Source organism: Anabrus simplex, chromosome 6 (genome assembly GCF_040414725.1).
Source record: "Anabrus simplex isolate iqAnaSimp1 chromosome 6, ASM4041472v1, whole genome shotgun sequence".
NCBI classification, from domain to species: domain Eukaryota; kingdom Metazoa; phylum Arthropoda; class Insecta; order Orthoptera; family Tettigoniidae; genus Anabrus; species Anabrus simplex.
In genome coordinates this window covers 59,772,640-59,790,322 of record NC_090270.1, presented here as the reverse complement: position 1 = coordinate 59,790,322, position 17,683 = coordinate 59,772,640, and the positions used below count along the sequence as shown (strand labels likewise).

The 17,683-nt window shown below is 40.7% G+C and overlaps 1 long non-coding RNA gene across 1 annotated transcript in view; it reads left to right on the top strand.

The window, feature by feature from the left end:
- LOC136875456 (uncharacterized) overlaps positions 1-15,529 on the top strand; it is a 28,329-nt gene extending 12,800 nt beyond the window's left edge. The window contains exon 3 of the long non-coding RNA XR_010860438.1: positions 15,400-15,529. This is a non-coding gene — a long non-coding RNA (uncharacterized lncRNA). The remainder of the gene's footprint in view (positions 1-15,399) is intronic.
- Positions 15,530-17,683: the final 2,154 nt, after the last annotated feature.

Genomic DNA, 17,683 nt, shown 5'->3' with positions numbered 1-17,683 from the left:
TAATAACACTGGAAGATGTATCTTTTAGTGGTGCGAAAATGATCTACCACCGAATAGGAACATGAATTATAGATGATGAGCAAGGTTAGCATCTATACGTGATTAAAATGACAAAATACGTACATACGTATGGGCTAACTTTAATTAACAATGATACGTAATGTACACTTTTAAAGAGTACAGCTAAAGTTTTATTGCTTAAACATCAAAGACACAAGATAAGAATTTGAATAAAGACCACAGAATAACAGTTTTGATATAGATAACATCGGATGAGTGAAGAGGCCAAAACCAGCGACAAAGAAAATGATGTGCATAGAAAAGAATTTACTTTCTACATTTCATAGAAATACCAGAATCTTGATTTGAAGTACTAATATTAGTAAAAGATTTTAAATGATTTTCTGACAAGAATAACTTTGAAACCATAAAATATGGAACATATTTTAATAAAATGTTAAATTATATAAATACAGGTGAGTTTTCCTCAAATAGGTAGAAACATGTACTAAATCTGAAAATATGGACAAACATGAAAAATACAAACAGAGCAAGTGGTCGCACGGTTTGAGCTACGTAGCGTGGACTTGCCTTCGGGAGATAGTGGATTCGAACCCCACTGTTAGCAAACCTGAAGATGGATTTCCGTGGTTTCCTATGTTCACACCGGGAAAACTAGGGCTGTATAGTACCTTAATTAAGGCCACGGTCGCTTGCTTCCTACTCTTAGTCCTTTCCTGTCGCATCGTCGCCGTAAGACCTATCTGTGTCGGTGCGACGTAAAACAAATGATAAATGAAAACATAATATGTTTTTAAACACTCGAAATATTTTAATTTGTATACATATGACAACATTTTAATTTTAGCTCGTAGTGGTGCTTAAGTGAAACAATGCATTGACTCACATTAGCGCTCATAGTGGTAGAAAAAGGCAAACTGCTAATCTAATCGACCGGATAACGGTGATGAAGAAAAGGATTGTATTATTATTAATTATATGCAGTCGTATCTGCACACACGTTTTTAAAACATAACATAACAGCCTAGCTGTTGACCTGAGCACGAGGAAAAGCGAGCCCTTCCTATGTTGATGTCAACAGGGCTACATTTTAAACTCATTTTAACGAACTTTGACGACACACTCATGTGGCATTAAATTTAAATTCTAACACTGATGATGGACCTTAGTGTCCGAAAACCGGTTATGTTTTAAAGAAGTGTGTGCTGATACGACTGTATATAATAAATAATAATAAAATAACTGCATCAGCACTGTTAATAAGAAATGGCTTTGATATTTTATAATTGTTATAAGAAAAGGTTTGCAATTTTAGGAATAAATAAAGAATATACACTGACTGACAGAGCAAATGCAACACCAAGAAGGAGTGGTTCGAAAGGGATGAAAGTTGGGGAAAAAACAGAGACGGCACGGACGAATAATTGATGTTTATTTCAAACCGATATGCAGGTTACACAATGCGCACGGCATCGACTCAGTAGGATGTAGGACCACCGCGAGCGGCGATGCACGCAGAAACACGTCGAGGTACAGAGTCAATAAGAGTGCGGATGGTGTCCTGAGGGATGGTTCTCCATTCTCTGTCAACCATTTGCCACAGTTGGTCGTCCGTACGAGACTGGGGCAGAGTTTGCAAACGGCGTCCAATGAGATCCCACACGTGTTCGATTGGTGAGAGATCCGGAGAGTACGCTGGCCACGGAAGCATCTGTACAGCTCGTAGAGCCTGTTGGGAGATGCGAGCAGTGTGTGGGCGGGCATTATCCTGCTGAAACAGAGCATTGGGCAGCCCCTGAAGGTACGGGAGTGCCACCGGCCGCAGCACATGCTGCACGTAGCGGTGGGCATTTAACGTGCCTTGAATACGCACTAGAGGTGACGTGGAATCATACGCAATAGCGCCCCAAACCATGATGCCGCGTTGTCTAGCGGTAGGGCGCTCCACAGTTACTGCCGGATTTGACCTTTCTCCACGCCGACGCCACACTCGTCTGCGGTGACTATCACTGACAGAACAGAAGCGTGACTCATCGGAGAACACGACGTTCCGCCATTCCCTCATCCAAGTCGCTCTAGCCCGGTACTGAGCGGACGCCGGGAGTGCAGGCCTCCTTCAACCAATCGACGGGAAATTGTTCTGGTCGATATTGGAACAGCCAGGGTGTCTTGCACATGCTGAAGAATGGCGGTTGACGTGGCGTGCGGGGCTGTCACCGCTTGGCGGCGGATGCGCCGATCCTCGCGTGCTGACGTCACTCGGGCTGCGCCTGAACCCCTCGCACGTGCCACATGTCCCTGCGCCAACCATCTTCACCACAGGCGCTGCACCGTGGACACATCCCTATGGGTATCGGCTGCGATTTGACGAAGCGACCAACCTGCCCTTCTCAGCCCGATCACCATACCCCTCGTAAAGTCGTCTGTCTGCTGGAAATGCCTCCGTTGACGGCGGCCTGGCATTCTTAGCTATACACGTGTCCTGTGGCACACGACAACACGTTCTACAATGACTGTCGGCTGAGAAATCACGGTACGAAGTGGGCCATTCGCCAACGCCGTGTCCCATTTATCGTTCGCTACGTGCGCAGCACAGCGGCACATTTCACATCATGAGCATACCTCAGTGACGTCAGTCTACCCTGCAATTGGTATAAAGTTCTGACCACTCCTTCTTGGTGTTGCATTTGCTCTGTCAGTCAGTGTATATTCATACTTCATTCACCTAAAATGCGTAGCTCATATGCCTAGGATGTTTTCAACATTGCATTGCTTGACTGAAGGGCTAGAACTGTGGATTTTTTTGAACTCGGTGCTCATGATGCAAGTAAGAAAGGCGTGTGGCTTCCCGGGAGGCCTGGTACAGGTCCTTCGAGTTGACGCCGTATAGGTGACCTGCGCATCTGTGAGGATGGGGCCCTACTTATGATGAAATCTAATGCTGAAGACGTCACAAACACCCAGCCCCCGAGCCATAGGAATTAACTTCTTCTTCTTCTTCTTCTTCTTATTCGTCGTCGTCGTTTTTCCTCATGGCTGAGGCCTCGTGACTATCTCGTAATATTCAGTCATCTAGCCGATGAACCATACTCCGCCATTCTTCCCTATCTAAAGCTTTCATTGTGGTTGCTCTGAGAGAACTCTGTAGGGGGCCGTTCACCATGTCAATCCATCGTGTTGGTACTCGACCATGTCTGGTTCCCTGAACGTTGTCTTCAACAATCAACCTTTGAAGACTACCATCTCGGCGCATTATATGTCCAAAGTAGCGTACGATCCGCTGGGAGACCTTACACAATAGATGAACTTTTATCTGAAGTTGGTTCAGGATTGATGTGTTCGTGCGATGAACTGTCCAAGAAATCCTCAACATTTTCCTGCAGCACCACATTTCAAAGCTTATGAAAGTTAAAATCCTTGACCCAACCAGGAATCGAACCCGGAGCCCCTTGAACAAAAGGCCAGCCATTTTGCCATTGTGCCAGGCATGATGCAAGTTAAAAGTCTGCTTTGTTCCCTTTGCTAACTCATACGTTTTACGTTAGATTGACTCGGATGGGAAGGAAACTACCGTGGCCTTATTTAAGGTACATTTTCCTTGTGTAAAACTGGGAAAGCACGGAAAACCACATTCAGAGTTACCGGCAGTGAGGTTTGTACCCACCATCTCCTGAATGCAAGCTGGTAGCTTTGTGACCGGAACCATACAGCCAACTCTCCCAGTCTTGTGAACTGTGACCATATTTATTTATTTATTTATTTATTTATTTATTTATTTATTTATTTATTTATTTATTTATTGCATGGCTTTTTTAACTGCCGGAAAAGTCCGAGGACATGTTCGGCTCGCCTAGTGCAGGTCTTGATGATAATGAGGCACGGAGAGGGTGATACTCCATGTCGGCACATAGTCTACTCCTGTCCAATAACACCGATAGGTCTGCTCAAGGCTTAATGTCGCCGTTCGACGGACAATTACCACTTTGGGAGAGGTAACACCTGTCTCTCACAGATCATCCTCCCTTCAGAGACAGATGCCTTTCACATTTGCCAAAATTGTAATTTTCTATTTTTCTCCTGTGGACACGGCCTTCTGTTAGTTAACACCTAACGTTACGCATTTCGGAAACAAATATACTAAGGTGGACATCTGCCCTAACACTTCATGATCATTTATAACTGTAAATATTCAATCTGTCGAAACTAACGCAGGGTTAATAAAAATGATATACAGATATTGTATATATATTATTATTATTATTATTATTATTATTATTATTATTATTATTATTATTATTATTATTATTATTATTATTATTATTATTTTTAGGGCCGATGACCTAGCTGTTAGGCCTTTGTAAACAACAAACATCATAATCGTAATTAGTGATGGGACATTCGATTAATTTTACTGAATCGATTCATTTGATTCCGTTCACGTTACTGAATCGATACAGTGATCCGATTCACGGCTCATTGGTCACCGCTCCTACTGCATCTGTGTAGTATGTGCTGGTAAGACAGCAGCAACAGCATTCAGTGCTCGCAGCTGCCATCTGGTCTTCATACTATGAACTCCTTTCTTAGAAAAAATGCTAGTTACTCTAATACATCGAAGGCTTCCGGCGACGCAGGGTGGGAAAGGTTAGGATTAGGAAGGTAGCAGCCATGGCCTGAATTAAGGTACAGTCCCAGCATTTTCTGGTGTGAAAATGGGGAAACTGCGGAAAATCATCTTAACGGCTGCCGACGGTGGGATTCGAACCCACCATCCCCCGAATGCAAGCGCATAGCCACGCGATATTAACCGCACGACAACTCGCTCAGTCATTTTTGAAAATATGCATTTTTCTATCAGCTGAGGATTGTTTTAAATCGTCATATTTTGTATAGGCTATCCGAGATGTACAGTAGCCCGCTGGTTTTCTGATTCAACATACTGTTATTGCGTCTGTCCACATATGATTGAAGTCTTGCGCAACGATGTGACATATAAACTGAGAAAATACTGAGCCGTTCTTCCCAATATAAAACAGGTACTTTTGAGTGGTCCTGAGCATGACTCATAGTCATAGGGCAGGCTAGAGTCGAGTTTAATTGTCAAATGTCAACTAATAAATAGTATAACCTAATAGCCTACCTACTTACTAGCTACTTCAGAATTATGTTGTGACTTTCTTTTTAACACTGCAAATAAATCCATCTATTATTTAAACCTCCCTGTAAGAAGAGGACAGTGAATGCAAATGGGTATTATTTTCAAATGAGCTGAGCTCGAGAGTCCATTATAGCATACGATTCTTTCAGTGTAGCATGGCTCACTGTATGTCTCGCTGCAGTGAGCCGATAAGGAGCCGTGCGTATCTTGTGTCTCACTGAGCCGGCTCGTTCACGATTCTTTCTGTGTGCCATGGCTCACTGTATGTCTCGCTGCAGCGGAAGCTCGGCTCTCCGCGTGTCCAGTGAGCCGATAAGGAGCCGTGTGTATCATGTGTCTCACTGAGCCGCGCTCGTTCACGATTCTTTCGATGTGCCATGATTCACTGTCTCGCTGCAGCGGAAGCTCGGCTCCCCATCAACGTCCAGTGAGTGCGCCACTCAGCACTGTCCGCTGGGAGTAAGCTGAATCGTGTGCCGTGAGCTCGCCGTTCCTGTGAATCGATTCACTCGGACACTGGAATGAATCGATACACTGCTTCGAATCATGCATTCAGTAGCCAACACTAATTATTATTATTATTATTATTATTATTATTATTATTATTATTATTATTATTATTATTATTATTATTATTATTATTATTATTATTATTCATTATGGACTGTTATGCCTTTCAGCGTTCAGTCTGCAAGCCGATGTGAATATAATAAACGTCTTCACAATCCTATGTGTGTAGCTAGTTCTGTGACCTCGTTTAGTCCTATACCTCTTATCTTTAAATCATTAGAAGCTGAATCTAACCGTCATCGTCTTGATCTACCTCTACTTCTCTAACCCTCCATGACCGAGTCCATTATTATCCTAGATAACATATTCAGCTCCATTCGTCTCACGTGACACCATCGCCGAAGCGGGCTTATGCCTGCAACTTCATTAATCGAGTTCATTCCTAACTTAGCCTATCTCCTAATTCCGAGCACCTACCTGCAATTGTTCCCACCTGTTTGTACCTGCGATCATTCTCTCCATTTTTATCTCTGTTACTTATAACTTATGAATAAGATATCCTGAGTCCACACAGTTTTCACTCCCATACAACAACGTTGGTCGGAAAACAGACCAGGCCGGTGTAAAGAGAGTCTCGTCCGAGCGCTGACTTCTTTCTTTGAAAATACTGTTGATCACAACTGCGAGCTCACTGCATTAGCACTTGATTCACTCTCACATACTATACTACCATCCTGGGAGAATCATTATCATCATCATCATCGTCGTCATCATCATCAATGGTTCACAGTCCTAAGACTGAAACAGAAGACTGTAACACAATTCTCTGCCTGGATATCAATTAGAATTTGTTTAAGGGAGATATTTCTAGGTCTTCCTCGTGGATGTTTTCCTTCAGTGAAGCTTTCTGCCACAGTTCTCATTAAATTGGAATGGCGCACTGTGTGACCCCACCACGCAAGACGACTGTTACGAATGAGCTCTGTTTGTTCAGTGTCTAGAACTCGGGTGTTTGACATCTTATCTCTCTACGTCACATTTATCATCTTTAGATAGCACCACATCTCAAAAACTTCAAGACGATTATTTTTATTTAGTGTCTACAGTACGTTTCACAGACAGCTGTCACAAATGCATGTAGCATTGCCATCCTGGGGGAAGACTAAGTTGACTGGTGTAAAGTTATCTTCTCTTCTGCATAAAATCTCTTTTCGCCTCGGCAACACGACATTTTACTTCTGTTGTGCACCTTCTATCCTCTAGGTGAGTAAAACACTTGGCTTGTTCTATATCTGAATCATCAAACTTTAAGTGAAGAGGTTTTGGGAATTTCGAGACGGTCATGCTCTCCACTTTTATCTCTGTTACTTATAACTTATGAATATGAGGTGTTTATTTTCATACCGTATTTCTGCACCGTTGATGCAACTCTTGACAGTATTTCCTGCGAGGTAGATGGGCTTCCAGCTAGAGTGACCTGCTCATCTCCAAACTTTATTACTTTTATGGGTATTCCATTGATTTTCACTCCTATACTTGTGCCTTCTAGAGCTTCTGCCATCATCCCTGGGAGAATAGATATCCGAAATACTCGAAAAACTGTTCCAGTTTTGTATTCTCAACCTGACATTCAATTTTCTTAGGTTTCTTCCCTACGGACATAATTTTATTTTTGGAAAGGATAATTTTCATATCATAGTCATTGCACCTATTTTCAAGTTTCAGAATGTTAGATTATTATTATTATTATTATTATTATTATTATTATTATTATTATTATTATTATATAATTCGCTGGGGCCATCAAGGACCACGTTAAGTCTTGTTACATTTGACACTGAACTTGGCCTTCTTTAGAGCCCAAATTTCCCTCATTCTTTGCGAGTGGGCCTGCTTACGCTCCTCTGTCCAAGGGGCACCGTGTCTTCTCTTCGGCTGCTCGTCTCGGTTTAGCCCGTTTGTCAATATTTTCTTGCGGAAGAGATCTCTGTTAAGGGCGTCTTCAGCTGACATATGTAGCATTTGCAGGTCTTCTTTGGTATTTCTAAACCAGGGAATTGTGGTTTGGGGGTTTGAATCAAAAAAGTGAAAGATTTCTTTAGTTAACTTTCTTCCGTCCATTCTTTTCAGATGACCGTAAAATCGTGCCCGTCTTTTTCTGATTGTGTCGGTAATTTTCTCTATTTTGCTGTAGACTTCCTTGTTGGATCTCTTTTGATGGATTCCACTTCTGTACTTTGATCCCAAGATTCCTCTCACAATTTTGCGTTCTCTTTTCTCCAGTTCTTCAAGGAGTCCTTTGTTGGCATTTAGAGACAGGGTTTCGGCTGCATATAGAACTACTGGCTTCAGAACTGTTTCATAGTGACGTATCTTGGTGTTTTCGGAAAGGCATTTTTTGTTGTAGATTGTGCGGGATGTTTGGTAGGCTATTTCCAGTTTGTGTACTCGCTCCTGAAGTGCTTCTTTGTCCAGCCCATTTTTCATGATGATCTCACCCAGGTATATGAATTTGTCTACTCGGGTGATGTCCCCGTATTTTGTATGGACTTTTGGTGGAGCCTCTTTGATGTTAGTCATTCCTTCTGTTTTCTCAAACGATATCTGCAAACCAGTTTGTTCGGCAATTTCCTTTAAAATTTCAACTTGAGCTCTAGCGGTTTCTATGTCGTTTGAGAGAACAGCAATATCATCGGCAAATGCTAAGCAGTCTGTTGCGATCTCCTTGGATTTGATTCCTATTCTCAATGGACTGTAGTTGGTTTCCTGTAATCTCACCCGCCAGGTTCTGATGATCTTTTCAAGAACACAGTTGAAGAGTATCGGGGATAGCCCATCACCTTGTCGGACTCCTGTTTTGATGTCAAAGGAATGCGAGAGACATACGTGGAACTTCACCTTGGATTTTGTATCGGTCAGGGTGGCTCTAATTAATGCCAGCAGTTTCAAATCAACTCCAAATTCATTTAAGATGTTTAGCAGGACTTCCCGGTCAATGGAGTCGTACGCTTTCTTAAAGTCCACAAAGACAGACACATACTGCTTGGACCTTAGTGTACAATATCTGATTATCGTTTTGAGATTTTGGATCTGTTCAGCTGTTGAGCGACCTTTTCTGAACCCTCCTTGGTATTCACCTATTTGATGTTCGACTTGTGCTTCCGAACGCTCCAGGATGGCAAGTGATAGAATTTTGTAAGTCACGGGTAGCAAAGATATTCCTCTGTAGTTGTTGATGTTCTTCATGCTGCCTTTTTTGTGTAATGGATGGATCAAAGCTATTTTCCAATCTTCTGGTAGGGTCTCCTTGTTCCAAATTTCTTCTATTTGCTTTTGCAAGATATCAAGTGATTCCTCTGGGGCATATTTCCATAGTTCTGCTACTACTGAGTCTTCCCCCGGCGCTTTGTTATGTTTGAGACGGGCAATGTGGCGCTTGATTTCATCTCTGTCGGGTGGTCTGGAATCTGGGTACCTGAGTAAGGGTTCCTTGGTCTCAATGCCGCTTTGAGGTTTAGAGCAATTAAGTAAATTCTTGAAGTAATCTGCCAGAATGCTGCATTTTTCTTCATTTGATGTCGCCAGTGCGCCGTCCTTTCGCTCAAAGCATAGAGATGGTGGTTTATAGCCAGTGAGTTTGCGTTCGAAGGCTCTGTAGTACTCTCTGCTTTCATTCTTCCTAAAGTTTTGTTCTATCTTTTCAATGAGAGGTTTTTCGTATTTACGTTTCTCAGTTCTGAACACCCTAGCTGCTTGGGCACGATTATTATTATTATTATTATTATTATTATTATTATTATTATTATTATTATTATTGTTACCGTGGTTGGTGGATCAGCAGAGGTGAAAGAAGGTGCCGGTGGAAATGGGTCTAACTACTTTGTCAAGAAAGAATTTAAACTGAAATGGAAGGTTATATTTTCGAAAAGCAACAAGGTAACAAAATCTCACTTGGTGAGATAACAATGATATAGCAATTTAAAAAACAAGACTTAGAAAAATCCAAGATTTCAAGTCCTTGACACACTTGGGCTACAAGCCCCTAGTTTTACAATTTTTGATTTTCCAGATCAAACTTTACAGAGGGGCATACATTTACAAAAGGGCAGATATCCCCTAATACCTGGAGAACTTGCTTCCTAATTTACAATATTAAGCCTCCTAGAGGCACTTTTTCAACACTTGAAAAGAGCAGACGTGCTCTCAGTTTTCTAAGCCTACTCAAGGCAACATCAGTACCTTACAATTACTTGCCCACAAGGCACAACTTACAAAAATGAAGCAGGGGTATCTCGTATCCAACCTACAGGGCCTTCGTGTAAAAGAAATAACAGTTAAATAAATGACCCGAACAAAAAATGAAAGGAGTCGAATACTTGCACTCCTATGTGACTTCTTAAAACGTAACGGGCACGAGGCCGATGACACAGGGGCTATTCCCAAACTATGGAGGTGACTCGTATAAGAATAATTTAAAACATTACAGAAAGGAAGAAAACCAGTTACAGAACGTAGTCACCTCAAACCAGCATGAAGGGGAGCTCGAGAGGTTAAATCATTCTCTATCCCCGAATTACAGTTGCAGATATTATGAAGTTTTTACAAAAGCCGGCAGAATATAACCTTTTTAGTAAGGTAGGTTACACGGTAAAAGTTTCGGACCTTTCCCGCGGGTTAAACTGCTGAGCTAGCAAGAAATAAAGATGTTAAACGTCATTACCTTGCTGAAGAACAGCTGCCTGATGAAAGAGGCACCACCCGTCTCCTGCTTTACATACACACACTCAGTTAGATGTTGATCAAATGGCCAAGAGACGTGAAAATCCGCAGTTTATAAACCCTCGGGGAAAGTTCAAGACCTTTCATGAATAATTAAGCCACACCCTCTCAATTTTATTGGTAGATGAAAAAGTTCCACACAAAATCGAAGAAGAAGCCTGTGATAGGCTGAAAATTAATTACAGAAATTAGGGATTGGCTGAATTCAAAACTGGCGGAAAGGAAAGATCAATACTGCCAACCCAAGAATGAATGAACGAAATTTAGTAAGTACACTGACTGACAGTGACAATGCAACACCAAGGAGGAGTGGTTCGAAAGGGATGAAAGTTGGGGAAAAAACAGAGACGGCACGGACGAATAATTGATGTTTATTTCAAACCGATATGCAGGTTACACAATGCGCACGGCATCGACTCAGTAGGATGTAGGACCACCGCGAGCGGCGATGCACGCAGAAACACGTCGAGGTACAGAGTCAATAAGAGTGCGGATGGTGTCCTGAGGGATGGTTCTCCATTCTCTGTCAACCATTTGCCACAGTTGGTCGTCCGTACGAGGCTGGGGCAGAGTTTGCAAACGGCGTCCAATGAGATCCCACACGTGTTCGATTGGTGAGAGATCCGGAGAGTACTCTGGCCACGGAAACATCTGTACACCTCGTAGAGCCTGTTAGGAGATGCGAGCAGTGTGTGGGCGGGCATTATCCTGCTGAAACAGAGCATTGGGCAGCCCCTGAAGGTACGGGAGTGCCACCGGCTGCAGCACATGCTGCACGTAGCGGTGGGCATTTAACGTGCCTTGAATACGCACTGGAGGTGACGTGGAATCATACGCAATAGCGCCCCAAACCATGATGCCGCGTTGTCTAGCGGTAGGGCGCTCCACAGTTACTGCCGGATTTGACCTTTCTCCACGCCGACGCCACACTCGTCTGCGGTGACTATCACTGACAGAACAGAAGCGTGACTCATCGGAGAACACGACGTTCCGCCATTCCCTCATCCAAGTCGCTCTAGCCCGGCACCATGCCAGGCGTGCACGTCTATGCTGTGGAGTCAATGGTAGTCTTCTGAGCGGACGCCGGGAGTGCAGGCCTCCTTCAACCAATCGACGGGAAATTGTTCTGGTCGATATTGGAACAGCCAGGGTGTCTTGCACATGCTGAAGAATGGCGGTTGACGTGGCGTGCGGGGCTGCCACCGCTTGGCGGCGGATGCGCCGATCCTCGCGTGCTGACGTCACTCGGGTGCGCCTGGACCCCTCGCACGTGCCACATGTCCCTGCGCCAACCATCTTCGCCACAGGCGCTGCACCGTGGACACATCCCTATGGGTATCGGCTGCGATTTGACGAAGCGACCAACCTGCCCTTCTCAGCCCGATCACCATACCCCTCGTAAAGTCGTCTGTCTGCTGGAAATGCCTCCGTTGACGGCGGCCTGGCATTCTTAGCTATACACGTGTCCTGTGGCACACGACAACACGTTCTACAATGACTATCGGCTGAGAAATCACGGTACGAAGTGGGCCATTCGCCAACGCCGTGTCCCATTTATCGTTCGCTACGTGCGCAGCACAGCGGCGCATTTCACATCATGAGCATACCTCAGTGACGTCAGTCTACCCTGCAATTGGCATAAAGTTCTGACCACTCCTTCTTGGTGTTGCATTTGCTCTGTCAGTCAGTGTAAAAACTTATGAATACAAAATTTCTCCAAAGAAGTTCCTTCACTTCGCACCAGGGTGCATGATCAATGTTTTTTTATAGTGACATCTATGAGAGAGTGTCCAAATTTCTTGACGAACGGAAAACAAAACCAAGTTGAAATACCCACAGTACTGGAAACTTCACCATCACAAAATTAAGGTAGTGACATCTTCTGAGTAAAAGTTTAAGTTTGTCTAGTTCCAAGTTCAGTGTTTATCCAGTAGAGGAGTTCTATTAGGCGCAACATTTAAATGTGCGGCGTAGAGGTGTGCCTCCTGGTACAATTATTATTATTATTATTATTATTATTATTATTATTATTATTATTATTATTATTATTATTATTATTATTATTATTTAATAATTCGCAGGGGCTATTGGGGACTACGTTAAGTTTTGTTACATTTGGTAGTGAACCTTGCTTTCTTTAGAGTCCAGAATTCCCTCATTCTTTCTGCTTGAGTTCCTCTGTCCAAGGCACACCGTGTCTTCTTTCCGGTTGTTCGTCTCGGTTTAGCCCGTTCGTCACTATCTTCTTTCGGAAAAAGCCTCTGTCAAAGGCGTTTTCCGGTTTGATCTGTAGCACTTGAAGGTCTCTAAACCAAGGTATCGTGGTTTTAGGCTTTGAATCAAACAGATGAACGATCTGTTTGGTCTACCTGTTCCCGTCCATTCGTTTGAGACGACCGTAAAATCGTGCCCATCTTTTGCGGGTCGTGTCTCTAATTTTTTCTATTTTGTTATGTAATTTCCTCAAGAGGACTCTTTTTTGGTGGATACCATTCTTGTAGCTGGATCCCATAATTCTCCATATTATTCTGTGCTCCTTTTTCTCCAGTTCTTCGAGGAGTCCTTTATTGGCATTTAGGGATAGGGTTACGGATGCATACATCACTACTGGCTTCAGAACCGTTTCGTAGTGACGTATTTTGGGAAAGCATTTTTTGCTGCAGATCATGCGTGACGTTTGGTAGGCTATTTCAAGTGTGCGTATTCGTTCCCTGAGTGCTTCCTTGTCCAGTCCATTTTTCATGATGATCTCACCCAGGTAATTAAATTTTGCAACTCGCCTGATGTCTCCGTATTATTGTTATTTTGAATTTTTTAGCTAAAATAGGACTACTTTAGTCAGGTTTATGGAGGTTTTTCTTCTTTTTGTCAGCCCAATACTGTTTCATCCTTTCTGAACGTAATTTTCGTTCTGCTTCTGGAATCACTCTTCCTATCTCTGCTTGTTAATTTTCGTCTGTAGTCTAGTGTATTTATCTTTCATTATCTTCAGTGTATTTGTTTTGTATTTTAAATCTTCTATTGTAATACGTGCTCTCTCATGCCTTCTTTCAGTTCTGTGATCCAGCTAATATTATTCTTACCCTTACTATTCCGTAATTTTGCTATTTTTCTGCTGATTCTATTTTCTAGTGACCGTATGATATTCGTTTCTTTTTCATTGTGCTTAGTCACAGGCTCTATTTCTTTATACACTGTTTTATTGGAAGCTAGTCTCCAGACTCCGTTGACTTGATAATTTTTATTTAATGAGGTTCTCACTATTCTCCTTTCTAACTTGAGTACTCTATCTATTGCAACTGTGTTTGTTGTTTTGTATAATGTTTCACATGCGTATGTAATTTGTGGCTCGGTGACTGTTTTGTAGTGTTTCAACTAGGTTGCTATTGAGAGAGACTTTTTATTATATGTATTCTTGGTAACATGTTGTGCTGCAACCGGTTTATGTATTATATTTTGCCATGCTGGTTTCTCGTTCAGGTTATATGCGATTATTTCACCTAAATATTTACATTTTTCTACAATTTTTATTTCTTGGTCTCCCAGCTTTTTTTTTTTTTTTTTTTTTTTGCAAGCGGAATTTGAGTTAGCTTAGTTTGTTCTTTTCAAATGAAATTTTCAAACCAATACTTTGAGCTATTTCCTGTGAATATTTTATTTAATGTTTTGTTTTCCTCCATATCATTGGCCAGAAGAGCTAGATCATCCGAAAATCATAGACAGTTGAAATGAATGTTATCCTTCTGGGTTCTTATTTTTATATTTTTTGAGTTATTCTTGTACCATTCCTTCATAACGTACTCTAGTGCACAGTTAAAAAGAAGAGATGACAATCCGTCACCCTGTCCTAAACCAGTTGTTACCAAGAATGGTTCAGAAAGTTCTCCTCTGAACTTAATTTTAGAAATTGTATTAGTTAGAGTGAGTTCTATCAATTTGATTAGCTTTGGGTGAAGTCCGAAATGTCTTAAAATGTTTAATAATGATGGTCTGTGGATGGAGTCGTAATATTTCTATTGTTATTATTATTATTATTATTATTATTATTATTATTATTATTATTATTATTTTGCTAGTTGCTTTACGTCGCACCGACACAGATAGGTCTTATGGCGACGATGCGATAGGAAAGAGCTAGGAGTGGGAAGGAAGCGGCCGTGGCCTTAATTAAGGTACAACCCCAGCATTTGCCTGGTGTGAAAATGGGAAACCACGGAAAACCATTTTCAGGGCTGCCGATAATGGGGTTCGAACCTACTATCTACCGAATACTGGATACTGGCCGCACTTAAGCGACTGCAGCTATCGAGCTCGGTATATTATTATTATTCTTATTATTATTCTTATTATTATTATTATTATTATTATTATTATTATTATTATTATTATTATTAAAAGTGTGATTTGAGAGAATATGATTTTCTTTCAAGAACGAAACATTTCATTATATATTTTAAAAATGTTATTAAATATTTTCATATTCAGGTATTTCCTAATGTTATTAATCCCGAATTATTTTCGACCGATTGAAAAATCATACTTATAAATTAACTGAATAAAAACTGAAAAGAAATGGCTTACGATATTATGAAATAAAAGAAAGTAACCCTTCATGATCATGTCACAAATGACGAACTTCACAGGCGATATGGATCCGGCACCTATCGCTGTAAAGATGAGAGAAAGCTTTCTACGCTGCTAAGGGCATTTACTTCGAGTAAACTAGGAATCATTTAAGGTTGGTCCCGAAAACAACCAAATATGGCTGCCCTGCTATCAATGTGGCTAGTTACTGTACATATTGAAATCACCAAACCTTACTAAAACAAACTGATTCATCCTGTATTAATAATTTTACATAAGAATTGATTATGCTTAACATATGACTTTCAAATTAATTTTGTAATGTGAGCAATTCTTTTCTTTTTCAGGCTGAAGCCCGGCGGTGATCATAATGCATCGGAGTCATCAGAGTTTATTAATAAATGGATTATTACTGTATTAAAGTTATACCACGGAGATTTATTACCTTCTGATTTCCTCTTTCGATGCGAGACCGATAATTAAAGTAATATTGAACAAACAAACAAACAAACTTACTTCCTGATGAGAAAAATATCTGATTATAGAGTTTATAATAACTTTTTCTTCAGGTAATTTGAAATTCACAGTTTCAAGTAAGACGGAGATGAGATATTTCATGGTCATCTTAATTGTTACTGAACATATGATTCATCATATAGAACATTTGTGACTGGCTTATAACAAAATATAGCTCCGAGTTCAGGTAGATATTCGTGGAGAGTCGAAACTTTCATGAATAATATGTTTAAGAATTAGTTCAAGGAAGGACGAATTTGAGAACTATGATGCCAAATAATGTCCCAGAATTTCTTTACGAACAATTTTCTTGCCGTTGTTTAGTACGGATTGGGGAAGCCCGGAGAATGAACCTCCTTGAAATGGTTTGACATTTACCACATTGCAGTTCAGGAAGTTATTTGTACGCGCTACAGCATATTTTGAATGTCTTAAACCATGTATAGCCTATTACCGATTTTAGGTGAACCAAATTTCTGCACAGATATCGACACGAGACATAGTTTTTGTGATGAATAAATTCATTCGTACTTTCCTTGCAATCTGGCAGCTGTTCTTTTACATTTATATGAACTAGTGAGGTAACTGATAATGAACTATAAATATGGTGAAGACTGAACATAATGTGAGGGTGATGGGATGTTATGAAAAAAAACCCAGTCATTTCCTTTTTGCGCAGCCTTACGCTTTCACGTCAGTAGTTCCATTTCTCAGATCTTTGCAGCTATGCTTCATTTTAGTAGTATTTCATTTGCTTACGTTTATAATTTAGTAACGAGTTACAAGCAAAATGTTGACGAATTAATCCATTCTGAATATTCGCATATGACTATCTTCAGATTTCATGCCTTTAGGAACTTAAAGATTTCACATTTGTATTCCTTCAAAATTTTCATATGATTTTTAAAGAAATGCCCGGGTGCGTCAACCTCGGTTACGACTTAACCGTGCTAAAGTGGATAGCTTACCATGGCTAAGTTGAATTGCTGTTGCATCAAGCCCGGTTTTGAAATCTGTGACGTTTTCCCGCGGTTAAAAGATAACCAACCGGTCGTGAGTGAGCGGTTAAGCAGTTAACCGAGGCTTTAAGTCCTACGTACGCTACATAACCTCCCGAATAAGTTCTATATTACGTGCATCCAAAGTGCCGTGATCTTATAGTTAAAATGGATTTGGCACCACATATCGTATATCTACATCTTGAGGATGATGAACAGAGAGTGGGGTCCATTTCGAGTTCCCAAGTAACTAAATCAGTGAGCATTTCAGTTTCAAATGCACTAAAATTTGGCGTTGTCGTTCGCCCTTCCTTTTCCATATCGGCTGATACTAATAACCTAACTTATTTAAATTAATTTATTGCTTGCTACAGGATTTTCATCCCAATTACAGCCGCATTCTTTGTGATGCACAGAGAACTTACAAATAATTATTACTTAATATTACCTAGACTAACTTAAATATGTTCTAAACTAATCTTCATCTAATCCATTTTTTACTGAAAAACTGAACTACTTTCTAGACATTCTACATTGCCATAAGAAGAAAGTTTAACTACATAAATAAAAGTATCACAACTAATAACAATAACACAGTATACAGTCTACAACATTAACATTTCAAAACACACAAAAAACTAAATTAACCTAACGAAACAAAAATAATATTCATCTTAGGAATAAAGGGCTGTAATGTAAAATATTATAAACATGACTACAGTGATGTTGACAAGAAGAAAAATGAATAACTTTTTATACAAGTGTAAAATAATTTAAATAATATTCGTCCTAGAAATAAAAAAGACAGCTGACGATTCCAGACAAAACTTAAACAACTGGGAAATGGATAAATACCACTGCCCTCTGGATAAATTAAAGACAAATGACTATCAAACTCATCACTGCCTACTGAATACTACTTTGAATTACTTCCGAGGGGAATAGCGAGAAAAACGAACGTCAAGAAACGGCGGTTTTGAAACCAAGGATTAGCAATGTTACAACAGGTTAATGACAATACGACGGTAAGAGTTTTACCATGGTTTCGTAACGCCTGATATTTATCGAGAATGGTTCACCCGGACATATGTCTTCAGGTTAAATCTTTGCTTAAAAA